The following is a 27,164-nucleotide window of genomic DNA, read 5'->3' as shown; positions in this document are numbered from 1 at the left end:
CTCATTAGGTATATTTGACAGGTTAACTTCAATAGGTTTATATCTACTCATCTTAATCTGTGAATAACTCTACTTGCTCCCTTATAGAGAATAAAGTTATAACAAAAAGCATACCTGCTCTTTAAGTAAAAAATCATAAAATATATGATTAAAACTTATTTCATTTACATAAAAAATATATATATATAACAACAATTCATGCAGCAAAACCTTTAGTAAAATTTGATGAGAAATTCTCTATATAACGACAAATTAAAAACAGTTGGATTTAAAAAACAATTGTGGAAAAAACTATTGGATTTAAAAAGAATTTAATAACGGACCTCTCTTTATCTATGTACTTATATATTGACTATTTGATACAAGGTATAACTTTTTTTTTTGGGGGGGGGGACTAGAGGAAGGCAGCTAAGTCTATGTCTTTATTTAATCCATTAGGTTCCAGTGTGTTTAACGTAAAAATCCAGAATGTTTCTCTTTTTCTTAGTTCTAGCAGTCTACTGCCCCCTCTATTACCTGTATTGACTTGTTCTATCACTTTTATAAAAAAAGTCATTTTTATTTTTGTTATGTACTTTATTGAAATGTTGGATCAGAGGTGTATTTAGGCTGTACACTCCAACATATACACTACGTATTCTGACTTGAAATTGAGCAATTTTTCAATTGGGAATTTTTCCACTTCATTTGTTTTTATAGCGAATTTATTATATTCTTTAGAGTAATTTGTATGTTCGCAACATACGCAGCTTTTTCTAAAGCATTTGTGAAAGCCCTTTATAACTGATGTAGTTATTTTATATCTTTGGAGTGTTTTCTTTTTCTTACTGATCACACTGGGGGCTAACGCTGACTTAAAATTTTGATTCTTTTTATAAATCACATCAGGCGTGTTCCCAATAACTTCTTTCAAAAGTGGGTCTTTTTGTAATATCCCCCAGTGTTTTTTTAGGATATTTTTAATTCGACAGTGTCCATCATTAAATGTTGTTACAAATTTAACTTTACTTTTATTAGTTCCCCTGTCTTTTTGCACTTTTCCGTTGTGTATCAAAGAGTGTCTGTCAAGTAACTTTGCTCTTTTATATGCACTTTGTACAACTGTGTCTGGATACCTCTTTTCTTTAAATTTTTGTTGTAACGATTCAGCTTCCTTCTCAAAATTCTCTATTTCTGTGCAGTTTCTTCTAAGCCACTGGAATTGCCCGTATGGTATATTTTCTATCCACTTTGGATGGTGAGCACTTCTGGCATCCAGATACCCATTTGTATCTGTCTGTTTTCTGAACAGACTGCTCTTTATTATACCATCCAAAGTGGATAGAGTAACATCTAAGAAGTCAATCCGGATGTTATTTATAGTGTCAGTAAATTTTAAGTTCATATTGTTCATATTTAGATATTCGACAAAGAGTTTCCATTCATCCTCCTCTCCTTCCCAAATCACCAAAATATAATCTATGAACCTCCGCCATAATTTTATCTGGCCATACTTATATCCATTTTCCTCATAGACCATATCTCTTTCAAAGGCACCCATGTAAAGATTAGCAAAATTTGGCGCACATTTAGTGCCCATCGCTGTCCCTGTTTTTTGTATATAGAATTTATCTTCAAATTGAAAATAGTTTTTTTCTAGTACAATTTTAATTGAATCTAGAATAAACATCTTTTGGTTTTCTGCCATGTTATCTGTCTGTTCTATGAACTGTTTAATTGCACATATACCTTGCTGATGGGGAATGGAGGTGTATAAGGCTGTTACATCTAAGGTGGCCCACTTATAGGTTGGTTTCCATTCAAACTGTTCTATAATTTTGTCCAATATGGAGAGAGGTCAGAGAGAGTACGACCCCCATACACAAATCTAGAATGGAGACAAACAGATATACCAAACGATTCAAGAAGGGGAAAAAGACATTTAGAAAACGAAGAGGATGCAGAGCAGGAAGGGTCCTACAACTTAAAAAGGAGAAGAGAAACAAGACCCCTGTAGAAAGAGAGACAATTAAGATATTAAATTTGTCTACACATAATCTTAATCCAATTGAAACAGACCTCTTAAAAAGAGGCCTGTCTTTTGCCCCCACAAAGAAACCAAATCCTTTTGAGTTGTTCATAGATGTCAATAAGTTCATAAGAAAAATTACGTTAATTAGACATTTTGAAAAAGAAAAGAATACTATATAAATACTCTAACCCAATCGGATAAAGACACTCTAGAAGCTTTAATAGATCTTGAAAATGAAAATATAGACCTGACAAATATAATGGGAATAGATCTGAACCATAGGAAATAGGAATAGATGATGTAGATGAGACAAGAAGAATAATAAACAGTAATCTAAGGCCAAAATCAATTTTCTTTCCGGTCCAATCCCAAGGTAAACACATCATACTATTCAAGGATATAATACTACAGGAGTGTACCGCCCTCTGTAACGACTATAAAGTTAAGAAATATAATTTAAGTCTAAAAGAAAAGCAGGCCTTAAAAGGACTAGCTGAAGATGATGAAATAATAATTAGGGAGGCGGACAATGGTGGTGGAATAGTCCTTCTAAATAAAAAGGACTACCTAGAAGTGTCTTATAGACAACTCTCAGATGTGGAAACATACAGGTGCCTAGGGATAAGTGATCCAACTAATACTTTACTTAACGAATATATGGAACATATAAACTGGGGTTTTTAAGAAAAAGTTATAGATATACGTGAGTGGAGATACCTAGCAAACCAGGATCCAAAAATAGCTATATACTATTACCTGCCGAAAATACATAAAAATCTAGATAAACCACCAGGCAGACCGATAATCTCGGGCATTGACTCTTTAACATCAAGACTGTCCGAGTATGTAGATATATTTCTAAAACCTATGGTAGTAGAATTAAGATCATACCTTAGGGACACCCCACACCTGTTACAAATTATAGAACAGTTTGAATGGAAACCAACCTATAAGTGGGCCACCTTAGATGTAACAGCCTTATACACCTCCATTCCCCATCAGCAAGGTATATGTGCAATTAAACAGTTCATAGAACAGACAGATAACATGGCAGAAAACCAAAAGATGGTTATTCTAGATTCAATTAAAATTGTACTAGAAAAAAACTATTTTCAATTTTAAGATAAATTCTGTATACAAAAAACAGGGACAGCGATGGGCACTAAATGTGTGCCAAATTTCGCTAATCTTTACATAGGTGCCTTTGAAAGAGATATGGTCTATGAGGAAAATGGATATAAGTATGGCCAGATAAAATTATGGCGGAGGTTCATAGATGATATTTTGGTGATTTGGGAAGGAGAGGAGGATGAATGGAAACTCTTTGTCGAATATCTAAATATGAACAATATGAACTTAAAATTTACTGACACTATAAATAACATCCGGATTGACTTCTTAGATGTTACTCTATCCACTTTGGATGGTATAATAAAGAGCAGTCTGTTCAGAAAACAGACAGATACAAATGGGTATCTAGATGCCAGAAGTGCTCACCATCCAAAGTGGATAGAAAATATACCATACGGGCAATTCCAGCGGCTTAGAAGAAACTGCACAGAAATAGAGAATTTTGAAAAGGAAGCTGAATCGTTACAACAAAAATTTAAAGAAAAGAGGTATCCAGACACAGTTGTACAAAGTGCATATAAAAGAGCAAAGTTACTTGACAGACACTCTTTGATACACAACGGCAAAGTGCAAAAAGACAGGGGAACTAATAAAAGTAAAGTTAAATTTGTAACAACATTTAATGATGGATACTGGCGAATTAAAAATATCCTAAAAAAACACTGAGGGATATTAAAAAAGACCCACTTTTGAAAGAAGTTATTGGGAACACGCCTGATGTGATTTATAAAAAGAATCAAAATTTTAAGTCAGCGTTAGCCCCCAGTGTGATCAGTAAGAAAAAGAAAACACTCCAAAGAAATACATCAGTTATAAAGGGCTTTCACAAATGCTTTAGAAAAAGCTGCGTATGTTGCGAACATACAAATTACTCTAAAGAATATAATAAATTCGCAATAAAAACAAATGAAGTGGAAAAATTCCCAATTGAAAAATTGCTCAATTGCAAGTCAGACTACGTAGTGTATATGTTGGAGTGTACATGCAGAAACCCACTTAGGTATATAGGGCGTACAAAAAGAAACCTCAAAACGAGATGCCTGGAGCATATAAATACACCTCTGATCCAACATTTCAATAAAGTACATAACAAAAATAAAAATGACTTTTTTTATAAAAGTGATAGAACAAGTCAATACAGGTAATAGAGGGGGCAGTAGACTGCTAGAACTAAGAAAAAGAGAAACATTCTGGATTTTTACGTTAAACACACTGGAACCTAATGGATTAAATAAAGACATAGACTTAGCTGCCTTCCTCTAGTCCCCCCCAAAAAAGTTATACCTTGTATCAAATAGTCAATATATAAGTACATAGATAAAGAGAGGTCCGTTATTAAATTCTTTTTCAATCCAATAGTTTTTTCCACAATTGTTTTTTATATCCAACTGTTTTTAATTTGTCGTTATATAGAGAATTTCTCATCAAATTTTACTAAAGGTTTTGCTGCATGAATTGTTGTTATATATATATTTTTTTTATGTAAATGAAATAAGTTTTAATCATATATTTTACGATTTTTGACTTAAAGAACAGGTATGCTTTTTGTTATAACTTTATTCTCTATAAGGGAGCAAGTAGAGTTATTCACAGATTAAGATGAGTAGATATAAACCTATTGAAGTTAACCTGTCAAATATACCTAATGAGTATGAGTCAACAACTATTTATTCCATATGCAACAATAGTCAAGGTGAAAATATTTAAATACATAAGGAAGTATTTGTGTAATTACTTTGAATACATCTGGCATTAACCAGGCTAAAATACTTCATTTATATAAGCCTTGATAGTAGAAACAATTAGCATAAGGAAAGATAAGACTTGATCATATTTTAACAGATAGTATTTTAAATAAACGGGCGCTTGCCAGAAACAAATATGGCGGCGATGAAAGAACCAATTGAAACACTGAGCCATTTTACGCAATATAAGGCAGATAGGAGGGGGGCGGCCCCTACCTCTGACAAAGCAACCAATCGTATTGCGAAACGCGTAAGTCTCCGCCCCGCCATACGTACGGCCCGATACTCGTCTGTCACAGGAACAAACGGTACACTGTATCACACGGAACAGTGTGATTGTGACCAATTGTTACCGAGTGTAGAGTGGGCCTAGAATTTTACTCTTTACAAGCAGCTTAATAACGGAGGGAGTGTAAAGTATACATGCATTTATATTGACCCAATCCGTTCATGCTGCACTTTTTATCTCAGCCATCTCATTGGCTTTTTAGCATTTATTGTTTACATGTATGTATATATGCCATTGTGTACAAATAAACTTGTTATTTCCTACTAATACCGCATGGATTAAGGTTTATACTTGTCCCTATATAACCCACTTACACCCTGGTACTGACAGTGGACCCAGTTTCACTTTGACAGAGACTATACCGTGATTATCCAGGACCTGAAGGATTATAGTGGACAGTAGAAGGAGACATCGATTACACCAACTATAACCAGTGTCTTATCTATACCTCATATTGGTTGAGGTCAAATCATGTGAGTGGTTCTATTTTACTTTGTTCTGTTCATAACACTAGTGCAAACAGGCTTCACTAGGGGTGCCTTTCTTGTGTGCTTCTCTACCCTTTACCGTTTCATATATATATATACATGTGGCCCTCGTTTTACAACGGTTCAATTTACACTGTTTCAGAATAACAACCTTTTTTTCCAGTCATGTGACTGCTATTGAAAAGCATTGAGAAGTAGTGCATTTATTAAAATAGCCAGTAGATGGAGCTGTACGCTTGTGTTGCAGCAAAGCCAAGCAAGCTGAAATTAATCAGTTTAACCAGACCTGAGCTATCAAGCAGATTTCAAAGGAACAAGATCGTCCTGTCTATAAATCAGTCCAGATTGGAATGCATAGAAAGAACTGTTTGCAGAAAATGCAAGTGAAATCTGTGTTGTGTGATTATTTTATTAGGTTTATAATGCCGTTTAGCAAATGTTTTTGTTCATTTAACTTAGTTTAATTATATATTCTGTGTTGTGTGATTATTTTATTAGGTTTATAATGCTGTTTAGCATTTAAAGTCTTCATTTCAAAGCTTTAAAAATAATGTATTAAGTGTTACTTATGACAATTTTGAGAGGGGCCTGGAACCTATCTCCCTCACTTCCCATTGACTTACATTATAAACTGGGCTTCAATTTACAACGGTTTCGATTTACAACCATTCCTTATGGAACCTAACCCCGGCATAAACTGAGGGCTACCTGTATGTATATGTATATATATATATATATATATATATATATATATTATATAATATTGTGCATGTCAAAAACATATCTATAACTATATATTTATAGGAATAGATATGCAGGTATAGGTATATACACACACATAACTGCACAATTAGTTAGTCTCTCTCTCTCTCTCTCTCTATATATATATATATATATATATATATATATATATACACTGTGTGTATGTGTATATATATATATGTGTGTATTTAAGAATAAAAAGGACATTATCTTGTAAGTGAAGACCAGTGGAATGTTTAATATGTACAGTAAATATACAGTAATCCACTAATACATATGTGCACTCATGTATACATATACATATACAAGCCCATTCAAGACCTCATATCTTTGAGCCCTTATAACTTTATTGCAATATTTTTTAATACTTTTTTAGACAGTGTCATGAGTGTATTTGTGATGTTTTTGTGACACGTTTATTAGAATGTCACAGTTAACCAGAGCTCTGAGGTCACGATAACCAGTTGAGCGCAATTTAGATTAATGCACAATGGAACAAGTTTACTTTCAACTTATAATACGCGCAATACTTCTGACCCGAGCAAACACCCATTATAAACCCAATATCACTCGTGTGTAACAGTGCTTCACTCGTAATCTGGCCCTAAATACATCAAGAATAAATCTTGAGATTCTCAAATTAAAGTCTCAAGCTGTTTACTGTCCCTGTAAATCACCTTGCAGTCTGGAGTCTATACTGACTTTCGTTTTGAATTGTTGTGACACATGAACAGAATAAAATATTTACGCATTGTGAGCAAGATAATTTAAAAACAGGTAGTAGATGCCTATATACAAATTCATTATAATTATATTTAAAAAATAAAGGGCTAGATTAGAAGTGGAGCTCGTTCACTTCAATAGATGGAGTCTTTTTTCACGCATTGGGTTTTGCTCGTATTATGAGTTGAAAGTAAAGAGTTGGACTTAGAATATAGTGATCTCATTAGCGTATTGTCCTATAGACTCTAATAGAGTGCTAAAACTGCAAAAATACTAACACCCATACTCGTTCACTATCCTTGATCGCATTTATTAAAGTGCGCAAAACCCAACATGAATATTTATTTCACAATGTTCTTCACTTACAGGATAATGTCCTTTATATTGTGAATACATATTTCTATATATACCTTTACCTATATATCTATTCCTATAGATATAGGTGTATCTTGGAGATATTGCGGGTTCCAGAACACTGCAATAAGGCGAATATAGCAATAAAGTGTGTAACACTAATTTTTTTGTTTCCAAATGCATATAAAAGTTATATTTACACTATACTGTAATCTATTAAATCTGTAATAGCATTACATCCAAAAAAACCTCTAACCATCATCTGAGCCTTTAGTGAGTCATAATCCTTTTGTTGGTGATGTGTATATATAGGTTTATATATGGAAAATAGCAGGTTTTCCAGCACCCCAACCTTGGTTAATTCTCACACCTGGGTGCAGTCCTTAAAGGAACATATAGAACAATTTTTATTGAATGAAGGGCACTCTCATGATTTTTAGTATTTGCAAAACAAAGATATTTATTCCTAATATCAACAAATCTTTATAGTCGACGTTTCGGCTTTCATTGAAGCCTTCCTCAAGACAAACATCTTATGTTGGCATATAGCCGTGCTCACCAAACAGGAAACAGCGTGTATATATGTGTATTTATGTGTTTATACATGTAAATATTTTGGAAAAAATGGTGCTGGTAAACTTGTTCAACAAAGGGTTGCCACAAATCTTCAATTTGTAAAAAGCAATATCTGTGAATAGCAATACAATTAGGTATGTCTGTATATAGGTATAGATATGTATTTTACATGAACAGTATCAGACATATATAGAAATATATATTTTATAATAAATAGTGCATTATTTTCTATGTAACGAAGATAGGAATGTAAAATATGCACAATGCGCGTCAGGGCTCACAATTTAGGACTAACGCAGTCAGATTAGCGAACATGAAAAATTGCTATCTTCAAAGCGCTATTGAAATATTAAATATAATATATAAAAAAAAAGGTATAGAACCTAGAGACATAATGGTATGTATACTATATAACAGCTCGTTGTGAGGGGATCCCCGGATTCTCAAACCCCAAAACATGCCACGTGACAGAGGCAGTGTGTCCGTGGTCAGTCACATCCCAGGCAGTCATGTGGTTGCTGTGATAGTGAATCACAGTGATAACAATGTTACTGAATCCATAACAGTAACAGAAGTACAGCTCTGCCTCTCAATGTTCCAGAGAGAGTTGAGAGAGGCAGAGCTGTTGCTACATTGTTTTTGGAGCTGAACTGAAGTCTAATACACACACACACACAAAATCCCACAAATAATTAACCCCTTCATAAGAGCCCTCCCACTGTGATCATTACATGTGATATGTGGTGGTCAGGGCTGATTTTTTTTTTACTAGTCCATAATTTTAATAACAAATTAATTAGTTAAGTATTCATTATTTAGTGTAAGACGACTAAGGGTTTTTTAGGGTAACATTAATCCTTTGATCATAGACCCTTCACTGTCATCATTCCAGTCAGCATTGTGATATGTGGTGAACTAGTTAAAATAGTTTTAATAATACCTTAAAAAGTTTATAATATCTTGCGCTCAACTTAGTAATACCAGTGCACACTATGTGCTGGTATTATGAGTTAGTTGCAATACAAATGCGACCTTCATTCGCATTGCCCTGAAGCAGTGCGCTCACGAGAGCGTGCTTCCATAGGCTCCAATGGGATCCTTGTTCTGATATAAGCATCTGCATATATATTTACAGGGAAACACACAGTTCCTATGAACCGCTATGTAAGGCACTTTCCAGTGCCATTTTTTTTCTAGCACCCCATTCCAGACACTTTTAACCTTGTATATCTGCTTTTATTAGTTATTTAAAAAAATAAAGATGCTTTTTTTTGTGTGGTGGCAATTGGGGTACATTTAGAAAATTAACCAGAGATCTGATCTCTGGTTAATTTTCTGAGCACTAATTGCTACAGCGAGCTTGCAGTTGCAATAACCAGCTACTTGTAATGGCTGGTTATCTATCAAGCGTTGCTTCTTGTATTGGTGCAAAAAGGCCACCGTATTTTGCTTTCTTTATTTTACTACTTTCAATGCAGTTTTTTTTTTTTAAATAATACAAATAACTGACAGCATACATCAAGTACAGACCAGTGAGCAATAAAAAGGGAAGACTGGTTAAACTAAAACAAACTGACCAATCAGCTTAAACATAGTGACTATTAACTGACCAATATCATACAGAAAATACTCTTTCTTGGAAGCTGTTGAAGGATAAACAATGTCCATAACAAACAAATAACTGAGGCCAAAAAGGCAACAAAATGAACAGAAGAGAAGAATCCAGAAGAAGATGACCATCCATAAGGAATAATCCAGATGCTCTGAAGAATTCGGAAACCAACTGGACCTCTGAAGAAACTGAAATGATTGAAGCGAAGACATTCCGATCAGATGAGATGGAACATAACCACTTGAAATAAGATCCTGATTATTGATTGGTAACTAAAAACCAAAATATACAATAAATATGATTAATAAAATGATAAAACGTTTTTAGGGAGGGCAAATACATAGAAAAATAGAGGAGGGAAAATACTTGTCTCTGTGTCTTTAATAAAATCTAGATTATACCTTCACAAGTTAGGATAATCCAAAATTATTACAAGACCAGAGACTCCTAGGACTCCTATTTTGCTAGTTTAAAGCAAACTAACAAAATAATTTGAGAGGCATGTTCAATGGGTTTAAAATTAAATTGTTTAAAAATAGAATCTGAAGACCAGTCAGCTGCATCCAAAATTTGTTGAAGGGTATGAGCTTTCAAAAACGCTTTAGAAGCGGCTGATCCTCTAACAGAGTGAGCAGAAAAAGATAAATCAATACCAGCTTCACTCATAACCCATTTAACCCACCTGACAATAGAGGTAGAAGACACAGGAGAATGAGGAAGAACAAACGATAACAAAAGTTGACTAGAAGAAGTACAAAAAGATGATGTTCTGAATTCGTATTCTTTGAGACATAAAACCATACAGAGAGAAGGTTCAGAAGGTAAATAAGGATAGAATATAGAAGTGGAAAAAGATTTAGTTATTTTAGAAATAAAGAAAGTAACACCTTCAGGAGTAAAACATTTTGAATTAAAATCTAATGCTCTAACATCAGATACTCTACGAAAAGAGAATAAACATAAAAGAGTAGCTAATTTGGCAGAAAGTTGTTTCAAGGATAAAGAATCATTAGAAGGCCAAGATTTAAAAAGAGAAAAAATAAGATCAACATCCCAAAAGGAAGAGTATTTAGGAGCAGGATGTGTTTTATGTTTAATAGCTTTCATTAGTTTACAAACTAAAGGATATGGACCTACAGGGAAATTATTGATAAAAGAATGTTTAGCAGAAATAGCCGATCTAGAAACATTAATAGTCCTATACGCTAAACCTAAATCAAAAAGGGAAGTAAGGAAATTAATAATAGCAGTTATATCAACTGAAAGGGGATCCAAACATCTCTCCAAGCATCTGGACCATGCAGAAAAATAGCATTTTTTGGTACCAGGGGCCAGAGAGTCTTGCAAGAGGGTCTTGCCAAAGAGTCTTGTTTTAGCCTGTTGTGATAAGCCTTGGAGAGATGAATATTGCCCAAAATCGACCAAGCTATGAGACGAAGATCAGGATGTCTTTTATGTTTAATAGCTTTCATTAGTTTACAAACTAAAGGATGTTGACCTACTGGGAAATTATTTATAAAAGAATGTTTAACAGAAATAGCCGATCTAGAAACATTAATAGTCCTATACGCTAAACCTAAATCAAAAAGGGAAGAAAGGAAATTAATAATATCAGTGATATCAACTGAAAGGGGATCCAAACATCTCTCCAAGCATCTGGACCATGCGGAAAAATAGCATTTTTTGGTACCAGGGGCCAGAGAGTCTTGCAAGAGGGTCTTGCCAAAGAGTCTTGTTTTAGCCTGTTGTGATAAGCCTTGGAGAGATGAACATTGCCCGAAATCGACCAAGCTATGAGACGAAGAGATCCGAGAACGATTAGATTGTGAGGAAAACCTTTTGGATTTGATAGAAGAAGGGGGAAAAGAGGAAGAAGAATAGGATGATTGACAGATAACTCTAGGAGAGATGGGTACCATGCTTGAGATGGCCAAAGGGAAGTGATGAGAAGAATTAATTGGAAATCCTGACGGACTACCAAAATTGTTCTCTGAATTATAGAAAACGGAGGAAACGCATATGCTGTCAAGGCCAAGGGTGGAGAAACGCATTGATTGCCAATGCTTCTGGATCTGGACGCCATCTGAAGTAAGGACGCATTTGAAAATTCAGTCTCGAAGCAGAAGGATCCATCGAAAAGGGTCCTCTGAGAGACTGAAGTGAATGAAAAACCTGATTGTGAAGTTTCCAATCGCTTGAATCTGTCAGATAACAAGATCCCCAATCCGCTGCGATATTGGATAATCCTGGAATATATTCTGTCCAAGCAAAGGTGAATTAAATCTTTCATAATAATTGATAAATCTCTCGATTATGTTCCACCGATTCAAATAACATACTGCAGAAATATTGTCCATTCTGAGTAAAATGGACACAGTAGAAGAATCTTTGACAAAACTCTTGACTGCAAAAGAGTCTGCCAAAATTTCTAAGCAATTTATATGAAATCTTTTTTCTTCCGAAGACCATTTTCTGCCCATAATAGAAGGACCACAACGAGCACCCCAGCCCAAACGACTGGCATCGGATTCTATAATTAAATCCAGAGATTTCCCGAAAATTGCCCTGCCATTCCAAGCTTCTATGTGGGAGAGCCACCAGGAAAGTTCTTCTTTGGCTTCTGAAGATAGAGGAATAAGATGAGAATATGAAAGACCTTTCTGAAGATGAAAAATTTACAGATGTTGAAGTTCCCTGTAATGAAGGGGAGCAGGAAAAATAGCCTGAATAAAGGATTAGAGTAACCCAACTATTCTGGCTATAGTCCTGATGGGAACCATAGATAAAGAAAGAGTTTTGGAAATTTATTTCTTGATATTCACAATTTTCGCTCCGGGAAGACTGTGGGTAGAATTTTAGGTGTCTGAGAAAACCCAGAAAAATTAAAGAATTTGTCGGGGAGAGAACAGACTTTTTTAATTGTTTACCAAAACCCCTAAATTCTCTAGAATGTGAATAGCAAGAAGGAGTTGAGATTTTAAAGTAACAGGATTCTGATTCATAATCAAAATATCGGCCAAATAAATTATAAGACGGACACTCCATAAGCGAAGCCAAGTAATTATAGGCTTCATTAACTTGGGGAAAATCCAGGGGGCTGAGGAAAGACCGAAAGGCATACAAGTGAAACTCCATATCTTGCCTTCCCAAGTAAAGGTGAGAAATTTTCGGTGATCCTGAGCTACAGCAAGTGTGACATAAGCATCTGTCAGATCTTATCTGACTAAGTATTCGTTGTCTAAAAGGCAATCTCTAAGAAGATGAATGCCTTCCATTTTGAAATGTTGATAGACCACTAAGGCGTTTAGAGATCTTAAATTTATTACTGGCCGAAATTGGCCGTTTTTTTCTTTTTTACAATAAAAAGGTTGCTTAAAAAAACAATTTTGAGAATTTGTAGCCGGTTCTCTATTGTGCACGCAACCGGTTGAATTTGACCGTTTGCGGGGGCGTGATAAATTAGCGTTCCACTTGTAATCTAGCCCTTAGTGTGAGGGTAAGGGTTTGTAGGTTTAGGGTAACGTTAACCCTTTGACCACAGACCCTTTTTTCTCTTCTTTAAATCATTAAAACAGTTTTAATAATACTATAAATAGTAAATAATACTTTATTTAGTTAGGATAAAGGTTTGGGGTTTTAGAGTAATGTTAACCATTTGATCACTGAGCCTTTACTGTGATCATTGGTGATCGGGCCTAGCTTTTTAATATTTATTATTTTTTTAATTACATTTAGAAAGAGAGAAAAAAAAAGTACTATAAAAAAGAAATTGCTATTAAAAATGTTACATTTATATAATGCAGAGTCAGACAGTGAAATTTCCACTGCATCTGATGAGATGCTGACTGCCTCTGACATTGATGTGGATGGATCCAGCCTTTCTGATGCTTTTGTAGCCTCCCAAGAGCTTGCATCAGCATAATTGTTGTGGGGACCTCCAAATTTTCCTGATGTGCTCTATTTTATAGTAAAACCTGACATCACCTGCGACATGCAGGTTCCTAGTGGATGACGGGGAGTGGCCCCATAGCAACTATAGAGACACGAGGGTTATCTTATTACTAAACGGTGGTTACATTGTGGGTAAGTGTTATTGTTTTTATAACGATAGTGTGTAAACATATATTGAGTAATAGTTATGATCACGCGTTTAGTGGTTGTTGACAAACATTCATTTGTGGTATGAGGTTTATTATTTATTGTAGCAATTTATATATGGCAGTGATACCAATCATCTACACTTGATGCACTTGCAGCATAATATGGTTCAACAGGTGCAATCCCTTGGTTTAGATTGACAAAGGTAACCATTGGTGTATGTATATTCCCTAAGGGGAGTCACTTATTTTGTGATTGGTAGCATACTGTTTTTAAAGGGCTCTCTAATTAGAAAATCAAAAGAGTTGACACGCTCCTTGTATTTTAATATAAAACTTAGCATTTATTTTCTTTGTTTAAAAGAGTATATTTACAGCAGTATGTTCCCTAAAAGGGATAGGTATTAATTGTTTATAAATAACATCCAGGTAAATTATCATCAGATTAAAATTAAAATTTACACACTTCAAAACTATTGATCATCTTGTATCAATAAAGAGACAGATTTGGGTATCTGACATTTGAATTTCTAAACTTGCTATAAGTTAAAAGAGTGATTACAGAGATGCACATCACCTAATATGCTTAATTGGTAGTAGGCTTTCGAGCCTATACAGCTTGGAGTAAGACAACATGCATAAAGAGGATGATGTGGTCAAAATACTAATTTGCCTAATAATTCTGCACTCCCTGTATATGTTGGCTTCAGAAGGAATGTGATTAGACACACGAAGGGGACAGTACACACTGATTATTACCCACTACAGCCTCTACAGCATTATTATAAAGACTGACATGAACTTTCATTGACTGTCATAAGGAACTCTTTTGTTTCTACTAAGTGGCACCTGCAAATCTTTAACTTAACTTGTACTCTAAAATTAGAGTCAGATATGCCTGATGAAACAGCGATCTGATACGCTGAGAAATGCGTTGCAAACAAGTTCCTTTATTCGCATGCTTTTATATAGGTCTTTTTTTTTTTTTTTTATATTTATGTGCATGAGCATCATTTAAGTAATAAATTGATTTTATAAAAATGAACCTTTGTAGTATTTATATGAGCTTTTGTAACCTATCCAAGCCAAGTGACACTGAGGTGCAGACCGGTGTTCCTGAGTACCTGACTATTGGAGTTCAGCCAGCTGGTGTGCTATTTAGATCCAGCATGCATCATTTAGCACTATATGGTGCTAATACAAAATGTGAGTACCTTGTATTTGGCTATAACAGCAAAGATTGTGTCTGACTGATACGCACATACAGCGCCTTGATTGTTTTTTTGTTTTTTTTTTACATTTTACTGACAACTGTGTGTGCCACCCAAAATGTGATCCAAATTATGACAGGCTTGTTAAAATCTGCTCCCTTTTAACATATTTATCTCTAAGATTTTCTGAAGTGTTTGTTTCCAAGCAACAAATTTCTGTTGATGATGAGTTGCACACTATGGGGTAAAACTGTGATAGTATAACAGGGTATACTTGTGCCTTCAGAATATAGACAGGAAAAGACAGCATGTTAGATCCTCCCAGGTTGTCTAGAATCTATAAGCACAAGTGTAAAGATGCTATTGGACCTTATCTTTCCATACCTTAACTAAAGCTACCATTAATATCTTGACAATTTTTATACAAGTATTGGGTGATTTAAAAATTTGTTTTTGTTTGACACTTTTTTGTTTTGATATTCTATTGACTGATTCGAATCAGCCAATAGAATGAGAGCTGCTTAAATCCTATTGGCTGATTTGAACAGCCAATAAGATTTTAGCAGCTCTAATTCCTATTGACAGCCAATAGGAAGGCAAGAGATGCCACCCTGAAACTGCTCCCTTGCATTAAAGATTCAGTGTACGGCGGCGACCGTATGAAGAGGATGTTCCGCGCCGAATGTCTTCAGGATGGACCCGCTTTGCGCCGCCGGGATAAAGATAGAAGATGCTGCCTGGATGAAGATTGAAGAGGCCACCTGGATGAAGACTTCTCAATGCCTGGATGAAGACTTTGCCGCCGGGATGAAAATTGAAGAGATCACCTGGTTGAAGACTTTTCGCCGCCGGAATGAAGATCACTCAAGCGGGATTTCAAAAACTGTAAGTAGATCGTCGGGGGTTAATGTTAGGCTTTTTTAAGGGTTTGGGCAGCAAAAGAGCTAAATTCCCTTTTAAGGGCAATGCCCATACAAATGCCCTTTTCAGGGCAATGGTAGTTTATTCTAGACTAGTCCTAAAGCCTGTTCACACAGGCTATTTTTGCAGGGTACAGCAGTCCCACCCCTTGCGCTCTCTCCCTCCCCCTCTCTTTTGCTCTCTCTCTCTAACCCCTTTCTTTTGCGCTTTCTCTCCCTCTCTCTTTTGAGCTCTCTCCCCCCTCTCTTTTGCTCTCTCTCTCTAACCTCTTTCTTTTGCGCTTTCTCTCCCTCTCTCTTTTGAGCTCTCTCCCCCCTCTCTTTTGCGCTCTCTCTCCCCCCTTTTTTGCGCTCTCTCTCCCCCTCTTTTGCGCTCTCTCTCCCCCTCTTTTGCGCTCTCTCTCTCCCCCTCTTTTGCGCTCTCTCTCTCCCCCTCTCTTTTGCTCTCTCTCCCCCTCTCTTTTGCGCTTTCTTTCCCTCTCTCTTTTGAGCTCTCTCTCTTCACCTCTCTTTTGAGCTCTCTCTCTCCCCCTCTCTTTTGAGCTCTCTCTCTCCCCCTCTCTTTTGAGATCTCTCTCTCCCCCCTCTCTTTTACGCTCTCTCTCCCCCCTCTTTTGTGCTCTCTCTCTCCCCCCTCTTTTGCGCTCTCTCTCCCCCCTCTTTTGCGCTCTCTCTCCCCCCTCTTTTGCGCTCTCTCTCCCCCCTCTTTTGTGCTCTCTCTCTCTCCCCCCCTCTTTCGTGCTCTCTCTCTCCCTCTTTTGCGCTCTCTCCTCCCCTCTTTTGCGCTCTCTCTCTCCTCCCCTCTTTTGCACTCTCTCTCTCCCCCTCTCTTTTGCGCTCTCTCTCCCCCTCTCTTTTGTGCTCTCTCTCACCCCTCTCTTTTACGCTCTCTCTCCCCCTCTCTTTTGCGCTCTCTCTCTCTCACCCCTCTCTTTTACGCTCTCTCTCACCCCTGTCTTTTGCGCTCTCTCTCCCCCTCTCTTTTGCGTGCTCTCTCTCACCCCTCTCTTTTACACTCTCTCTCTCACCCCTCTCTTTTACGCTCTCTCTCCCCCTCTCTTTTGCGCTCTCTCTCTCACCCCTCTCTTTTACGCTCTCTCTCTCACCCCTCTCTTTTGCGCTCTCTCTCCCCCTCTCTTTTGCGCTCTCTCTCACCTCTCTCACCCCTCTCTTTTGCGCTTTCTCTCCCCCTCTCTTTTGCGCTCTCTCTCTCACCCCTCTCTTTTACGCTCTCTCTCTCACCCCTCTCTTTTGCGCTCTCTCTCCCCCTCTCTTTTGCGCTCTCTCTCTCTCACCTCTCTCACCCCTCTCTTTTGCGCTTTCTCTAACCCTCTCTTTTGCGCTCTCTCTCTCACCCCTCTCTTTTGCGCTCTCTCTCTCACCCCTCTCTTTTACGCTCTCTCTCACCCCTCTCTTTTGCGCTCTCTCTCCCCCCCTCTTTTGCGCTCTCTCTCTCCCCCTCTTTTGCGCTCTCTCTCCCCCTCTTTTGCTCTCTCTCTCTCCCCCTCTTTTTGCTCTCTCTCTCTCTCCCCCTCTTTTGTGCTCTCTCTCTCTTCCCCTCTTTTGCGCTCTCTCTCTCCCCCTCTCTTTTGCGCTCTCTCTCCCCCTCTCTTTTGTGCTCTCTCTCACCCCTCTCTTTTACGCTCTCTCTCCCCCTCTCTTTTGCGCTCTCTCTCTCACCCCTCTCTTTAACGCTCTCTCTCACCCCTGTCTTTTGCGCTCTCTCTCCCCCTCTCTTTTGCGTGCTCTCTCTCACCCCTCTCTTTTACACTCTCTCTCTCACCCCTCTCTTTTACGCTCTCTCTCCCCCTCTCTTTTGCGCTCTCTCTCTCACCCCTCTCTTTTACGCTCTCTCTCTCACCCCTCTCTTTTGCGCTCTCTCTCCCCCTCTCTTTTGCGCTCTCTCTCTCACCTCTCTCACCCCTCTCTTTTGCGCTTTCTCTCCCCCTCTCTTTTGCGCTCTCTCTCACCCCTCTCTTTTACGCTCTCTCTCTCACCCCTCTCTTTTGCACTCTCTCTCCCCCTCTCTTTTGCGCTCTCTCTCTCACCTCTCTCACCCCTCTCTTTTGCGCTTTCTCTCCCCCTCTCTTTTGCGCTCTCTCTCTCACCCCTCTCTTTTACGCTCTCTCTCTCACCCCTCTCTTTTGCGCTCTCTCTCTCACCCCTCTCTTTTACGCTCTCTCTCTCACCCCTCTCTTTTGCGCTCTCTCTCCCCCCTCTTTTGCGCGCTCTCTCTCCCCCTCTTTTGCTCTCTCTCTCTCCCCCTCTTTTGCTCTCTCTCTCTCCCCCTCTTTTTGCTCTCTCTCTCCCCCTCTTTTGTGCTCTCTCTCTCTCTCCCCCTCTTTTGCGCTCTCTCTCTCGCCCTCTCTTTTGCTCTCTCTCCCCTTCTCTTTTGTGCTTTCTTTCCCCCTCTCTTTTGAGCTCTCTCTCTCCACTTCTCTTTTGAGCTCTCTCTCTCCCCCTCTCTTTTGCGCTCTCTCTCTCCCCCTCTCTTTTGCACTCTCTCTCCCCCCTCTTTTGAGCTCTCTCTCTCCCCCCTCTTTTGCGCTCTCTCTCTCCCCCCTCTTTTGCGCTCTCTCTCTCCCCCCCTCTATTGCGCTCTCTTTCTCCCCTCTCTTTTGCGCTCTCTCTCCCCCTCTCTTTTGCGCTCTCTCTCCCCCTCTCTTTTGCGCTCTCTCTCACCCCTCTCTTTTACGCTCTCTCTCCCCCTCTCTTTTGCGCTCTCTCACCCCTCTCTTTTATGCTCTCTCTCTCACCCCTCTCTTTTGCGCTCTCTCTCCCCCCTCTCTTTTGCGCTCTCTCCCCTCTCTCTCCCCCCCACTCTCTCTCCCCTCCCCCCCGCTCTCTCCCCTCTATCTCTCTCTCCCCTCTCCCCCCTCTCTCTCCCCTCTATCTCTCTCTCTCCCCTCTATCTCTCTCCCCTCTCTCTCTCTCTTTTGTGCTCTCTCTCCCCCTCTCTTTTGCGCTCTCTCTCCCCCTCTCTTTTGTGCTCTCTCACCCCTCTCTTTTACGCTCTCTCTCACCCCTCTCTTTTGCGCTCTCTCTCCCCCTCTCTTTTGCGCTCTCTCTCTCCCCTCTCTCTCTCCTCCCCTCTCTCTCCCCTCTCTCCTCCCCTCTCCCCCCTCTCTCCCCTCTCCCGCCCTCTCTCTCCCCTCTATCTCTGTCTCTCCCCTCTATCTCTCTCTCTCCCCTCTCTCTCTCTCTCCCCTCTCTCTCTCCCCTCTATCACTCTCTCCCCTCTATTGCTCTCTCTCCCTCCCTCTCCCCTCTCTCTCCCTCTCCCCTCTCTCTCCCCTCTCTCTCCCTCTCCCCTCTTCCCCCTTCTCTCTTCCCCCTCTCTTTCTCTCCCCCTCTCTTTCTCTCCCCTATCTCTCTCCCCCCTCTCTCTCCCCTCTCTCTCTCTCCCCCCCTCTTTCTCTCCCTCCCCCTTTCTCCCCCACGCCCTCTCTCCCTCTCTCCCCCCCCTCTTTCTCTCCCTCCCCCTTTCTCCCCCACGCCCTCTCTCCCTCTCCCCCCTTTCTCTCCCTCCCCCCCTTTCTCTCTCCCCTCTCTCTCCCCCTTCTCTCTCCCCCCTCTATTTCTCTCCCCCTATCTCTCTCTCCCCTCTCTCTCCTCTCTCTCTCTCTCCCCCCGTCTCTCTCCCCTCTCTCTCCCCCTCCTCTCTCCCTCTCCCCCTCCCCTCTCTCTCTCTCCCCTCTCTCTCTCCCTCCCTCTCCCCCTCCCCTCTCTCTCTCCCCTTCCCCTCTCTCTCTCCCCTTCCCCTCTCTCTCTCCCCCTCCCCTCTCTCCCTCCCCTCTCTCTCTCCCTCCCCCCTCTCTCTCTCCCTCCCCCCTCCTTCTTTCCCCCCCTCTTTCTCTCCCCCCCTCTTTCTCTCTCCCCCCCTCTTTCTCTCCCTCCCCCTTTCTCTCCCCCCCTCTTTCTCTCCCTCCCCCTTTCTCCCCCACACCCTCTCTCCCTCTCCCCCCTCTCTCTCCCCTCTCTCCCTTTCTCTCCCCCCTCCCCCCTCTCTCTCCTGTCCCTCTCTCTCTCCCCCCTCTCTCTCTTCCCCCCCTCTCTTTTGATCTCTCTCTCCCCTTTCTTTTGCACTCCCTCCCCCTCTCTTTTGCTGTCTCTCTCCCTCTCTTTTGCTCCCTCTCTTGTGCTCTCTTTATCTCCCCTCTTGATCTCTCTCTCACCTTTCTTATCTTTTCCCTACCCCCTTTCTCCCCTCTTTTGAGATGCTTTGAGCTCTGAGTCTCAGTCTGCACTGCCTTTCAGGCCCCGTCTGGCCCCGCCCCTTCACGCTCAGCCACGCCCCTCCATGCTCGGCCCCACCCCCTCCGCGCTCTGCCACGCCCCCCCCCGCTCACGCTCGGTCATGCCCACTTCTGCTGGCACTGCAGAGATTTAGGGACTGTAAGGCCAGGTGTGTTTGTCCTCGTGCTGTCTCTACTGCACATGACAGCTTCGGACAAATACACTTGACCTTTCATAGTATAGGATTAGGTTTTTTATTTTGGGGTGTTTTTTTTTTAAATGGGTATTAGAATAGGAATACTTTTTATTATTTTTGATAATTTGTTATTTTGTGTAATGTATTTTTTTCTTTTTGGGGTGATTTTTTATTTTTAGATTAGGGCTTGGGCAGCAAAAGAGCTAAATGCCCTTTTAAGGGCAATTCCCATACAAATGCCATACAAATACAAATTCCCATACAAATGCCCTTTTCAGGGCAATGGGTAGATTAGGTTTTACTTTATTTTAATTTTGTGGGTTTAGGGGGTGGGGTTTTGTATATTGTTAGGGGGTGTTAGTTTTTTGTAGCAAAAGAGTTGTTAACTTTAGGGCAATGCCCTACAAAAGGCCCTTTTAAGGGCCCTGAAAAGGCCCTTTTAACGGCCTTTTAAGGGCAATTCCCATACAAATGCCATACAAATACAAATTCCCATACAAATGTCCTTTTCAGGGCAATGGGTAGATTAGGTTTTACTTTATTTTAATTTTGTGGGTTTAGGGGGTGGAGTTTTGTATATTGTTAGGGGGTGTTAGTTTTTTGTAGCAAAAGAGCTGTTAACTTTAGGGCAATGCCCTGCAAAAGGCTCTTTTAAGGGCCCTGAAAAGGCCCTTTTAACGGCCTTTGGTAGTTTAATCCAGATAAGGCTTTTTTATTTTGGGGTGTTTTTTTTTTTGTTTGTTTTTTTTAAAGGGTGTTAGAATAGGAATAATTTTTATTTTTTTTGGATAATTTTCGGCCAGATTACGAGTTTTAAGTTAGAGGCTATGCAGTGCTAACGAGCAGTTTTCTCTCACCGCTTACTTACATGCAGCGCTGGTATTGCAGGTTTTTACAAACCCGGCATTAAAAGACAAGAAGTGAGCTTTGAGCACAATGTAGAGATAAGCACTTGCACTAAAAATGTTGTTGATATAGGTGGGAAAAATGTAACAAGCACGGGCACTTTAAATGAAATAAATAAGATGCACTATAATAATAATAATGGCACTGAATTGCAGTTTAACCACGAAAATAGCAATTGCAAAAACACTGACAATAGTTTGGTACACAATTTTTCAGATTATGTGTTATCTGATACTGAATATATGATTCTAAATAAGGGATTATCTTTTTGTTTAAAAAATGCATATGATCATTTTATTATACAACAGGATTTAGAGAGATTTTTTAGAAAATTAAAACTAAAGGTTCACTTTTCTACATTAACCGATATGACAACATCTACTAACATGATGAATACAGATGACATTAATAGTAAAATCAAATTCAATGACCCTAAGAAATATGGTATAAAAGTCAAAAGTTTACACCACCTGCACAACATAGTGTTGCAACTTTTGCAAAATGAGTCAATAAAGAAGTAGATAATCTATTAAGGAAGAACAGAAAGAAAAAACTGGTACAAGCCAAAAATGAACAAAATATAATTTCTAAAATTAAGAACAACAAAGAGATCATAATAAAGGAGGCGGACAAGGGTGGGGCTGTAGTATTACTTAATAAGTCTGATTATATCAAAGAGATAGAGAGACAACTGGATGATGTACAAGTGTATAAACCCCTAGGGGGAGATCCCACTATCCAAATAAGTAAGTAGATTGAACATTTAACAAATCAAGCCGTTAAAATGGGAATCATTACAGCTAAATGTAAGGAATCTCTAATTGAGGAACACCCAGTAAGGCCAGTACTATATATAACACCTAAGATACATAAAGATGAATACCACCTACCAGGCCGCCCTATAGTGGCAGGTGTTAACTCTGTATTTTCCAAGATTTCTATATTTTTAGATAAAATACTTCAACCATACATACCTAACACATCTTCATATATAAAAGACACTAATGATTTTTTTAACAAGTTAAGGGACATTGGACATATTGGAAACAAGTGTATTTTATACACCTTAGACGTTGCTAGTCTTTACACTTCTATCAAAGATACTAGTGGCATTTCGGCAGTGAGAAACACATTGGAAATGGATAAAAAATATAATGATAGAGAGATCCAATTTTTGATAGATTTATTAACACTCACCCTATATCAAAACTATTTCCTTTTCCAAGACAAGTTCTTTCTACAAAAACAGGGTAGTGCAATGGGCTCCAACGTCGCCCCGACCTATGCCAACATATATATATGTCTCATATAGAGCAAAGATTTATATATCCACATATATTATTTTTACAACACGGCGCCGCCTGGTGGAGATTTATAGATGATATATTTGGCATATGGTTGGGCGACATTGGAAGCCTATTGACATGTGTAGAACACCTAAATTTGTCAGTTATGGGGTTAAAATTTACTCTTAAAATGAGTGAAATAGGTGTAGAATTTCTGGATACTTTTGTCTATGTAGGAGGAGGTTTTTTAAAAACAGATTTATATACCAAACCTAATGACAAAAATAAAATATTACAATTTGATAGTTACCATCCAGACAACACATTGAAAGCTATACCTAGAAGCCAATTTTTAAGAGTTCAAAGAATTGTGTCAGACAAAGATAGGTGCAATTTAAGATTAAGTGAAATGGCAGACAAATTCAAAAAGAGAGGCTACCCTTACAAATTGATCAAAGAACAATTGGAACTTGTAAAAACAAATGATCAAGATGCTAGAAAAACAATGACAAGAAGGAAAATAGGATGATATTTGTAACGCAGTATAATACTCTAGGTCCTAAAATTTCAGGTATTATAAACAAATACTGGCATATATTAAAAGATTGTAATCCTTGGATAGAAGAATTTAAAAATATTTCAATGACAGCTTATAAGAAAAACAAAAATCTAAGAGATCTTTTAATGAGAGCAGATATAGGTAGTGCAAAAAAGATACAACAAATTAAAATAGGATCTAATAATGTAGGCTGGTATCCATGCCTCCACTGCAGCCATTGCAGCTCTATAATTAAAGGTAAACAATTCTTTCATCCAGCTAATGGAACAAAATATCCTATTAGAAAATATTTAACATGCAGAAGTACATATGCCATATATTTAATCAAATGCCCATGTGCCAGAATTTATATTGGAGAAACGAGCAGAGAAGTCAGGACGAGAATTACAGAACATAAATCTAACATTAGGATGAACAATAGGGATGCTCCAGTTTCCTGTCACTTCCTTTCCATGGGACATAACATAAGCCAGTTGCGGTTTCAAGTAATAGATCAGATAGATAAACCAAGGAGAGGAGGTGACAGGGAACATATGCTCAAAAAGAAAGAAATGTTTTGGATAAACAAACTAAATACTTTAGAACCTAATGGCCTCAACAAAGACTTTGATTGGTCCTTATTTTTGTAATTAACAAGTAATTCATAAATTCCATATATCATAGTGTGATCTGTTGTGCTATTATTCTGATTTTTTTTATATATGTATAGGTAGGTCAGTTTGTAATTTTAAATAGTATTTTAATGTATACATGTGAAATATATAGAAAAAACAGAACAAGAAAAAGTAAAAATGTTTCTTTCTTTTTATATTAAACACATCTAATTTTAGTAAAAGACCACAAGATGGCAATGTTGTATAGATTGACTGTTGTAACAGGTATAAAAGGCACACCTGTACATAGACAAATTAGACATGACTAAGAACCAGTGTGTTGTTTGAAACGTTGTCGTTTGTTTCATGGACCCTGTGAAAAAGAAATAAAGGTCTTTTAATTTTTCCCTGGAGGCTGGAAATCTACTTATTTGCATTTACACATTGGGACCTGGCTAGTCTTGCTCCTTGCCACAGGAAAGAAAAGATAAAGGTGCTGTATCCCATACTATTACTTTGAAACCACCAATATTAACCCCTTAACGACCAACATCGTACAGGGTACGTCATACAAAAACTGGTCGTCAGGGGTTTCAAGCGATGGAAGCGATCGTGATCGCTTCCAGCCGCTTTTAAGGTATTGCCGTGATGCCTCGATATTGAAGCATCACTGCAATACCTTTTTTAACACATCGATGCAGAGAGAGACACTCTGTGGCCCTTTTTGCATCAGCCAGCGATGGTGCGATAGTTTGTGGGAGCCGTTGCCGGGAGGTGGGTGGGTGGCCATCGCTGGTGTAAACATGTCAGACGGGGTGGGATCACTCGCGGGGACGCCAGGAGTGGGGGCGGGAGCACACACGGGGGGCGGGAGTGGGTGGGAGCCCTACACTATGGAACAAAGTGTAAAGGGAAGGAGGGAGAGAGGAGGAGGGACAATTTTATCTAAGGGATCTGGGAGGTGGTGGGGGTTGGTTATTGGTGGGGAAGAAAGCTACACTACAGAAAAATAAATAAAAAATAAATAAAATATAAAAAAAGGCTAATTGTATACAAACTGGGTGCTGGCAGACAACTGCCAGTACCCAAGATGGCGGACAATAAGGAAGAGGGGGGAGGGTTAGACAGCTGCTTGGGGGGGATCAGGGAGGTTTGAGGCCTTTTATTTTAGTACTGCCAGTACTTAAGATGACGTGGACAATTGTGGGGTGAGGGAGGGAAGAGAGCTGTTTGAGAGTGGTCAGGGGGTGGGATGTGTCAGGTGGGAGGCTGATCTCTACACTACAGCTAAAATTAACCCTACAAGCTACCTAATTAACCCCTTCACTGCTGGGCATAATACAAGTGTGATGCGCAGCAGCATTTAGCGGCCTTCTAATTACCAAAAAGCAATGCCAAAGCCATATATGTCTTCTATTTCTGGACGAAGGGATCCCAGAGAAGCATTTACAACCATGTGTTCCATAATTGTACAAGCTGTTTGTAAATAGTTTCAGTGAGAAACCTAAAGTTTGTGAAAAAGTTTGTAAAAAAGGGAACAATTTTTTTTTTATCGCATTTGGCGGTAAAATGGCAGCATGAAATATACCAAAATGGGCCTAGATCAATACGTTGGGTTGTCTACTAAAAAAATATATATACATGTCAAGTTATATTCCTGACAGATATCAGTGTTCCAATATAGCTATTGCTAATTTTGAGAGAAAAAAATGGTTCTACTTGTATTTTTTGACCTATAACTTGCAAAAAAAGCAAAGAACATATAAACATTAGCTATTTCTAAACTCAGGACAAAATTTAGAAACTATTTAGCATGGTTGTTTTTTTTGGTGGTTGTAGATGTGTAGAAAAGTTAGAAAAATTGGGGGGGGTTTCGTTTTTTTTCATCATATTTTATAATGAACTTTATAGTAAATTATAAGATATGATGAAAATAATGGTATCTTTAGAAAGTCCATTTAATAGCGAGAAAAACTATATATAATATGTGTGGGTACAGTAAATGAGTAAGAGGAAAATTACAGCTAAACACAAGCACCGCAGAAATGCAAAAATAGACCTGGTCCTTAAGGGTAAGAAAATTGAAAAATGGTCTGGTCCTTAAGGGGTTAAATCACTTCACTGCATAAAAGAGGGTTAAAGGGACACTGAACCCAATTTTTTTTCTTTCGTAAATCAGCTAGAGCATGATATTTAAAGCAACTTTCTAATTTACTCCTGTTATCAAATATACTTTATTCTCTTGGTATCTTTAGTTGAAATGCAAGAATGTAGGTTTAGATGCCGGCCCATTTTTGGTGAACAACCTGGGTTGTCCTTGCTGATTGGTGGATAAATTCATCCACCAATTAAAAAGTGCTGTCCAGAGTACTGAACCAAAAAAACTTAGATGCCTTCTTTTTCAAATAAAGATAGCAAGAGAACAAAGAAAAATTGATAATAGGAGTAAATTAGAAAGTTGCTTAAAATTACATGCTCTGTTAGAATCGCAAAAGAAAAAAATTGGTTTCAGTGTCCCTTAAGTCATTGCTCTGTGTGGGCTAAATTAATTCAGGGATGGTTCAACGCTATAATACTTGGGGCAGCAAACTTTGGTGAGCAAAAACTTGACTTCATGGCTAAATATCAAGGGAGTGGATGTTACTGCTGGGGTACCGCATTATATAATAAGATTCACCCTGCATATGCATTTAGGTTTAAATCAACCCACCTGAGTGAAATCAAACCCTACTACTTAAAAATACATTAAAAAAAAATGTTACACACTAACCAAAAATGTTTACGGCTAAAAAATGCCTGAAACCTGGGGTGGGGTGGGTGAGGGGGTAGCAGAATTTTGAGTGCCTAGGGCAGCACAAAACATAAATACGCCACTGAATTGGTGATGAGATAGTGGTCCATAAAAGCTAAAAATGCTCCATTTAAGATTCCCTGGAATATCTACCATTGAAAATAGTATGCATTATGGGGGTATCTTGAGCTGGTAGGCTACTGCATTAATATAAATGCAAAATGGGCGCAAGAAATTAATCTGGAAAACTTCCAGTTTTAGTTTTTTTTAAAGATTCACAATAACAATGCAATATTTTGTGTGTTTGTTTGTAAAATATTCTGTCAGATATTGCTAATCAAATGACCATATAAAAATGTGTCAAAACCCCCACATTTAAAACCTCTGAGATGTCTTCTGTTTAATTTTCGGTTGTGTAAAAGCTGAGACACAATGCCAGCATATTAAATTTGTAAAAATTGTAATTTTGAAACAATAATGTACTTCTAGTGGTAGGTGACCTTTAAAGTGATGGTAAACTTGAAATAATGAAATACCATAAATGTTATCTTTGACATTAAAAAAGTATATGTGTACCTTTTTTTTGTTTTTAATCCATCTGAAAAAGGTTTAAATTAGTTCATATAATAATGCTTCTATTAGTGTTATGCCGGCCCACATGAATGAACTTTTTTTTTT

Source organism: Bombina bombina, chromosome 2 (genome assembly GCF_027579735.1).
Source record: "Bombina bombina isolate aBomBom1 chromosome 2, aBomBom1.pri, whole genome shotgun sequence".
NCBI lineage: Eukaryota > Metazoa > Chordata > Amphibia > Anura > Bombinatoridae > Bombina > Bombina bombina.
Note: the sequence above shows the minus strand (reverse complement) of the source record.